The sequence below is a fragment of the Canis aureus genome, chromosome 24 (genome assembly GCF_053574225.1).
Source record: "Canis aureus isolate CA01 chromosome 24, VMU_Caureus_v.1.0, whole genome shotgun sequence".
In the NCBI taxonomy this organism is placed as follows: Eukaryota; Metazoa; Chordata; class Mammalia; order Carnivora; family Canidae; genus Canis; species Canis aureus.
In genome coordinates this window covers 51,338,739-51,346,729 of record NC_135634.1, presented here as the reverse complement: position 1 = coordinate 51,346,729, position 7,991 = coordinate 51,338,739, and the positions used below count along the sequence as shown (strand labels likewise).

General features: G+C 41.1%; 1 pseudogene; it reads right to left on the bottom strand.

The window, feature by feature from the left end:
- Positions 1-2,541: 2,541 nt before the first annotated feature.
- Positions 2,542-7,736, bottom strand: LOC144296410 (olfactory receptor 9S13-like; annotated as a pseudogene).
- Positions 7,737-7,991: the final 255 nt, after the last annotated feature.

The following is a 7,991-nucleotide window of genomic DNA, read 5'->3' as shown; positions in this document are numbered from 1 at the left end:
GTGTGGAGTCATCAATCCCTCTCTCAGGTCATGTTGCTCCCTAATGGAAATGAGTGACAGCTTCCCTACCAGCTAAGGGATCCTGGAGAGGAGCCCCAAAATGTTCTTGGTGGGCAACCGTGGCTCCATGAGGGGACATCATGTTTGGGGATTCTCTGATTCTCTCCTTCTGCTTCAATGTCTGTCTACCTCCATTCACCTTGTGGGCGTGGCCAGCTCTCCTATCTCCCCATGGGCTCTCCATCACCTCTCTGATGTGACTGTTTCCTCTTTGTGCCATCAGCAACCCATCTCACTGCCCGTGTCCCATCAAATTGCAGGTGTTTGTTGTCATGACTGCCTTCCTGTAGAGCCATGAGCTCCCAGGGCTGGCCTTAGTCTGCACTATTTCTGCATTCCCCACCCCGTGGCCATGTCCCTTAGAAGGGTGTGCTCAGTACTCTGGTGAGCTACTGATTTGAGCCTGAGAAATGCACTTCAGGTCACGAGGGAGCCTGGTGTTGTGATCCTCTGATTACAATAAAAACCTGTCCCTTTAGATGGAATGACCCTTCAGCCCAAGACAGTGCTGGCCAGGGCAGGAGTGGGGTCACCCCTTCAGCTGCTGAGGCAAGCCCTGAGTGCTTATTGCCTACCATAGCTCTGATGCCTCCCTTACACACACGGTATCCTTCATACCTTGGGACCCTGAGAGATGGCTGTCTTGACTCTTACCTCTTCCAAGGGAGGGTCATGACTGTTCAAGATCACACAGCCAGCACCTGCTCTCTCAGGGTCTCCCAAGCTCCTGGCCCACATCCGTGCTGATGATGATGAGGTTAGCAGGAGGACTCTCACCCTTCATCCTTCATTAAGGTCTCCCATGCAATGAATAAGAGTGGGGAGGTGGCAGGGGAGGACACTCAGGGATCCAGGGAGAGTCTGGAGGGTACCCGAAGTTCAGGCTTCAGGAGGCTCCTAGATCTTGATAGACTCATGGGAGGGAAGGGTCTCAGCTCACCTCAGTTTCCACATCTGGTTGCATCAGCCAGGCAGCAGAGCAAGGACCTGCACATTGTGGTCACTGCTCTGGGAATGTCTCTCCTCCTGCAAGGCTTGGATTTGGAGCCTTAAATGGCCAATTAGGTGAACTTGTTTATGTTCTGGCCTCTGGAGTGCTCTGGGACTCCTGGTTCTCCTGGGTTCTCCTGTCACCAAGCTTTGTCTGACCTGCCCTCCCCTACACGTCCAGGCACCAAAATCCGAAAGTCTCTCTGGGCCACAGGGGGTGAGCAGGAGAGGAGCATAAACTCTAATAGCCTCGCTGTGGCCCTGAGTTGACTGTCCTCCCAGGGGTGGCAGGTGTGAACTCCTGAGCCTAAAGCCATTTCATCACCCCTTTCCCCATCACCTTCCTTGTACCATTATCTGCAAGCTGAAATGATCTGTCAGGAAAAGCAATCCTCTCTGGGATCATCTCTGTTGGTCTCCCTGCAGCTCCTCAGCAGACCCTGACTGAGAAGTGGAAGAAGACCACCCTGAATACATTTATGTTCCTGCAGAGGGGTCAGGAAGAGGTTGCTTTTCTAAATTATAGAACCAAAATAAGTTTGAGAAATTCAAGCACTTAGAATGTGTTGGCATGCAGTGAGGATGCCCCTCAGTTTACCTCAATCACTGTCCCAGCCCTGTGGGAGTTCTGGGGTTTCCATACGTCACTTGTTGGGGAGATGTTGGCCTGGGGGCACTTGTGTCTTTTACTTAATTGTTGTTTCTTTTCTTAAAGTGTATTTATTATTCATGAGAGACACAGAGTTAGAGGCAGAGATAGAGACAGAGGGAGAAGCAGGCTCCTCCAGGGGCCCCCACATGGGCTTCTCTCCCTGGACACCAGGGATAGAGCTTGATGCTCAACCACTGAGCCACCCAGGTGTCCCAATTTGCTTTTGTCTTTTACATAAATATGATCACACCCAACATCGTGTTGGCATTTTTAATCTTTTTACCTTATACTGTGCAATTGTCACATCTGTAAGTAGTGACATTCTCATTCCATGTATTCAGTGTTCTGTTGTGAAGGGGATTAGGACTTCCTCATTTCACTATGTGAATGCCTATTTAGGAATGCACATTTTTTTTTAAACATGATTCATTAGCCAACTATTACTATATCTTGTTTCAGATGTGGTGTTCAGTAATTCATCTGTTGCATATAACCAGCCCTGCTCATCACATCACATGCATATTTTAATGACCATCTCCCAGTTATCCCATACCCCAATGACCTTCTATCCAGTAACCCTCAGGTCGTTTCCTAACTGAAAACTCACTTTTAAAATTGTACTCTAAAAAGGTCACTTATCCTAAGATGTACAATTTTAATAAATTCATAAGGCACAATATATTATTGTTGATTGTAGGTACAGCATCCCTCTAAAGCTTATTTCTCTTGCATGAATGAAATTCCTTCCTGTTAATTAATAATTTAAACACCCGAGTCCTGGCAAACACCATCCCCTCCATCTAGCCTGCAGAACTCTCAGACTTCCTTCACCACATCCTTCACGTGGCCAAGTGTTCCTGGCCTAGCCTCCACACAGCCTCCTTCACATCCTTGTTTTGCAGTCTGTAGGTGAGGGATTGAGCATTGGGATGACCAATGTGTAGAAGACGGAGACCACCTAGCCCTGCTCCATGGACTCAATTGCTCCTGTCTGGGCATACATGACAAAGACAGTCCCCAAAAAGAGTCACTGCAGTCATATGGGAGCCACAGGTGGAGAAGATCTTGCGTCTCCCAGCTCCTGAGCCCATGCTCAGGATGGTCACTATTATGTAACCATAGGAGATGAGGACAAATGTCACACCCACAATCATGAGCCCACAGATGCCAAATAAGAGAAGTTCATTGATGGCCGTGTTGCCACAGGCGATCTGGAGTAGAGGGGCACATCACAGAAGAAGTGGTTGATGCGGTTGGAGCTGCAGAATGGGAGGTGGAATGTGAAGCTGGTCTGCACAACAGAGTTGGAGCAGCCTCCACAGTAGGCGCCCAGCACCAGGCGAGTGCAGGCAGACTGGCACATGGTGCTGGGGTAGCGCAAGGGGCTACAGATGGCTATGAAGTGGTCGTAGAACATAACACCCAGGAGGAAGCATTCAGTGGTGGCCAAGGGATAAAAAGAAAAACTGGGTGGCACATCCTGCAAAGGTGATGACCTTGGATGAGGAGAAGTAGTTGGCCAGTGCATTGGGGCAATGACAGATGAGTAGCACAAGTCCACAAAGGAGAGGTTCTTGAGGAAGTAGTACATTGGGAAGTGTAGGCAGGCATCCAGGGTGCTAAAGATGATATTGAGGAAGTTTCCCAGTATAGGCACCATATACAGGGCCAAGAGCACAGTGAAGAGCATGGCTTGGGTCTCCAGACCACCCCTAAATCCCTCTAGTACAAAATCTTGAAAGTGGATCATGGAGCTGTTTCTATACTGTGAGATGGCTTGAGCCTCAGTCCTCACCAGGGAATTACTACTCCAGTATAGGCAGTTTAAGTGGGTCAAGCTAAACTTCCTGCTGAAGACTATTTTGAAAAGATAAATACTGAAAAAAATCTGATTGAAGGTATAAGAGAGTTACTGGATTGCAGAAGATTTACTAAACAAAATTAGATATAAAAAACAGGCATAAGGTTTTCATTATTGGAATTTCTTTTTCCCTTGAGATGTTAGCCAATTTTGAAGACGAATCTTAGAGGCTAGGTGGCTAACCAGTGAGGTTTTGCCTGTCTTGCAGAGCTAATGCTGACTCTGTTTGGTCATATTTCACAGGAGTGAGATAAATCAGGAGTAGGTATGCAGCCAAGCTTCTAACCTTTTCAATCAAGCAAGCGTATTATGATTTGATCTGAGTGCCAGTGCCCCTCACACCTTGCAAAACTAAATATATCTCAATAGGAAGGCATATATCCTGGACTGCAGTTGTTATCTATAAAAGTTCTGTGTAAATAATGCCAGACAGAATTTTATGATTGAGGAGTTCCTGCAAAACGAATTAAAATATCATAAACAATAGAAAACACAAATAGCTTTCAGTTTTTGGAGTTAACACACATAAACTTTATTTTAAAATTTTATTATCTTTAAAATATTTTTTAAAATATTTAATTTTTTTATTCATGAGAGACACAAAGAGAGAGGCAGAGACATAGGCAGAGGGAGAAGCAGACTCCATGCAGGGAGCCTGCCATAGGACTCCATCCAAGGTCTCCAGATCGCACACTGGGCCGAAGGTGGCACCAAACCACAGAGCCACCAGGGCTGCCCCCACAAATAAACTTTAAATGGAAGTTATTATGTATAGAGGATAAAGATGAGAGTAAGAAACTTAGCAGAAATGTAAAGCAATCAAGAGAATAATATCTAACTTTTTACAAGTATACTGGCTAGATTTGGAACTCAATGAAAGAAGTTTACAGATTAGATATAGCTAGAAAGAAAGTTTGTGAACTGGAATACAGAGCAGTAGAAATATTCAGAATCAAGTTTTGAGAAGCAAAAGGATAGAAAAACAAGAAATGAGGGTTAGGGACAAAAGATGTAGGGACATCCCTGCTATGAGTTCCTAAAGAAGGTTTAAAGAGAGAAAAAGGGTGAATCAGTGCTTGAAGAGAGAATGGATACTTATTATTTCAAGCCAATGAATGAAATTATTCTAAAGATTCAATAACCCTACCAAATCAAAGCAGGATTTATACAAAGAACACCACACTTGAACATATGATAGTAAAAATATTTAGAACCAAGAGAAAAAGACAAATATAAAAAGAGCCTGACAGAGAACATGTAGTCACTTCAAGGATGGATAAGTGGCACAGTCGGGTAGGCCTCTGACTCCTGGTTTTGACTCAGGTTGTGATCTCAGAGTTGTGAGATTGGGCTCCATTTTAGGCCCACATTCAGCGCACAGTCTGCTTGAAACACTGTCCCTCTGCCACTGCCCTTCCTCCCCTAAAATAAATAAATCAATCTTAAAAAGAAGACATACTCACTTCAAAGCATCAACTTTAGAAGTAAGATTGACAATTGGCTTATCAGACTAAAAATAATGGAAGCCAGATTAAAAGGAAATATATTTTCCTTTCTTCAAAGAAAATAATTACTAACTAGAATTCTTCCAAAAGGTATCTTTCAGAATGGAAAAGGAATGTAGAAATAATAGTTTAAGACTTCAATGCTCCACTTTCAATAATGAATTGTACAACAAAACTAAGTATCAATAAGGAAATAACAGATGTGAACAGCATTATAAACCAAATAGTTAACAGGCATATGTGGAAACACACTGTGTTCATCAATAGCAGAATACATTAGTCTCCAGTGCACATGGAACATTATTCAGGATCGACCGTATGCTATTTCACAAAGCAAGTCTCAATAAATGTTAGAAGATTGAAAGTATAAGAAGTATGCTCTCCAAACAAAATGGAATGAAATCACAAAGCAACAGCATAAGGCCATTTGGAAAACTTACAGACACGTGGAAGCTCAACAACACATTTTTAAATCACCAGTGGGTCAAAGAAGAAATCACAATGGAAATTACAAAGTATTATGAGATTAATGAAAATGGGAACACTATACCCCAAGATTTAGGAGATGCAATGAAAGAAGGACTCAGAAATTTATAGCTATAAACACCAATATTTTAAAAAGATTTGTATTCCATAATTAACTTTCTATCTTAGGAAAGAGAGTAGAAAGGAATAAAAAACTACGCTCAAAGGAAATAGAATGAATGGAATAATGAAGATTAGAGAAGAGATCAATGATTTAGAGGAGAGTAGAATAAGACACTACAATCAAAGACACTAAAAGCTAGTTCTCTGAAAAGTTTGACCAACTAGACAAACTTTGGCTAGGTGGCGGAGAAAGTCATAAAACTTAAATTTCTAAAATCAGAAATGAAAGCAGACACATGACTTTTGATCCTCAGAAATAAAAATTATCATAAGAATATATTGGAACAATCGTATTCCAACAAGTGAGCTAACCTAGACGAAATGAACCAATTCCTGGAAACGGTGTAACAGAACTGACTCAAGGAGAAATAGGAAATCTGAGCAGACATACAACAAACAGTTGGAGTCAGTAGTCAAAACGCTTTTCTAACAAAGAGAAGTCCAGGACCAGAGGGTTTCAGTGGTGACTTTTACCAGTGAATACAAGAATTAACACACGCACAACTCAGAGTCTAAAATGTAGATAGGAGAAACCACTTCCTAATACATTTCATAAGGCCTTCATAAGGCCTACATTTCACACTAAATGGGGTCAAAGATATTGCAAGAAAATTAAGCTAAAGATCAATATGTCTTATGAGTATAGATACAAAAATCCTTATCAAAATTGAAGCAAGCCAAATCCAGCAGAACTTCACAGGGATTATACAGTATAAACAAGTGAGAGTATCCCAGGGTAGCAATACTGAATCAATATAAACAATCAATGTGATTCATCATATCAGCAAGAGAAAAAACAATAACCATATGATCCTTTCAATAGATGCCGAGAAAGCATTTGACAAAATACAGCATCCATTCCTGATCAAAACTCTTCAGAGTGTAGGGATAGAGGGAACATTCCTCAACATCTTAAAAGCCACCTACGAGAAGCCCACAGCAAATATCATTCTCAATGGGGAAGCAGTGGGAGCCTTTCCTCTAAGATCAGGAACAAGACAAGATGTCCACTCTCACCACTGCTATTCAACATAGTACTAGAAGTCCTAGCCTCAGCAATCAGACAACAAAGAGAAATAAAAGGCTTTCAAACTGGCAAAGAAGAAGTCAAACTCTCCCTCTTGATTAACACTTTGAAGTGGTAAAATTGTCACTTTTGTGTCATGAGAAATGTTCATCAGTTTAAAATGTTAAAACTAAAAAATAATAATGGTGAAATAAGAACATTCACTAGCATTTTCACTGATAGAATTTACTTGAAGCACATCGATTATGCTAAAAAAATCCCCTGAGTTCATAATACCAAAAATAAAAACCCCCTCATTGGTTACCTTTGGAGCTGATGCTGAGGGAATTCAAGCAGTGACCCTCACAGTGAGGAAATATTTGTCTCGAGCAAATTTGCTTTACAGAATATTGCTACTAATAAATGAAGATTAAAAAACAGAATTTGAATATTATCATCTTATAAACCCCTAATGAAATAATGAGTTTAGGTAAGATTACTGATATCCACTAATATTAAAAAAAAGAAGAGATGCAGCCAGGAGGACCTCTCAGTGGAAATAGAAACAACTCTTATGAAATATTCTTGCCAAATATCAATCATGAATTAGAGTGAGACTTTAGGACCTACCAAGTACTGGAAATATAAGGAGCAAAAGGATATAAGGTGGTTTGCAGGATAAAGAACCTGTTTGTACAATAAATTAAGTGCGGTAATAATTTTGACATGAAAATAGAGGGACAGGCAGCCAATGAGTTAGAGATTAAAGAGTCATCAAGAGAACACAGTGTAAGGATATTATTGAATCCTGTTCCAAAACAAATGATAAAGGAAAAATGACTCCATCAGAAAAATGAAAAAAGTAAAAGGAAATTTAATCATATTAAGAAGTAATTATTTATTGTTTTATGAAAATAGTAACATAAGAGTTGTCTTTCTTTAAAGTCCTCACCGTTTAGAAGGATTAGATATGATCGGCTCTAGGATGATAATATTGAAGTTGGTGGGTGCCATAGGTAATCCATTACTGCTCTCGTTTCATGTCGGTGTGTTTGAGAACAGCCATAATAAAGAGAGGCATGCATCAAAAAATAAATAAAATAAAACTAAGTGGAGAGAATTTGTCCTCACACAGGAGAAAAGCAGACGTGATCGTTAGGTAGCAAGAAACTGACATGAGGCCTAAATACGTCTGTATTAGGTGAAAGACTAAATTGTTTTGAACAATATAAATGGAGTAAGTTTCCATGAAAAGATGTGCCAGTAGGC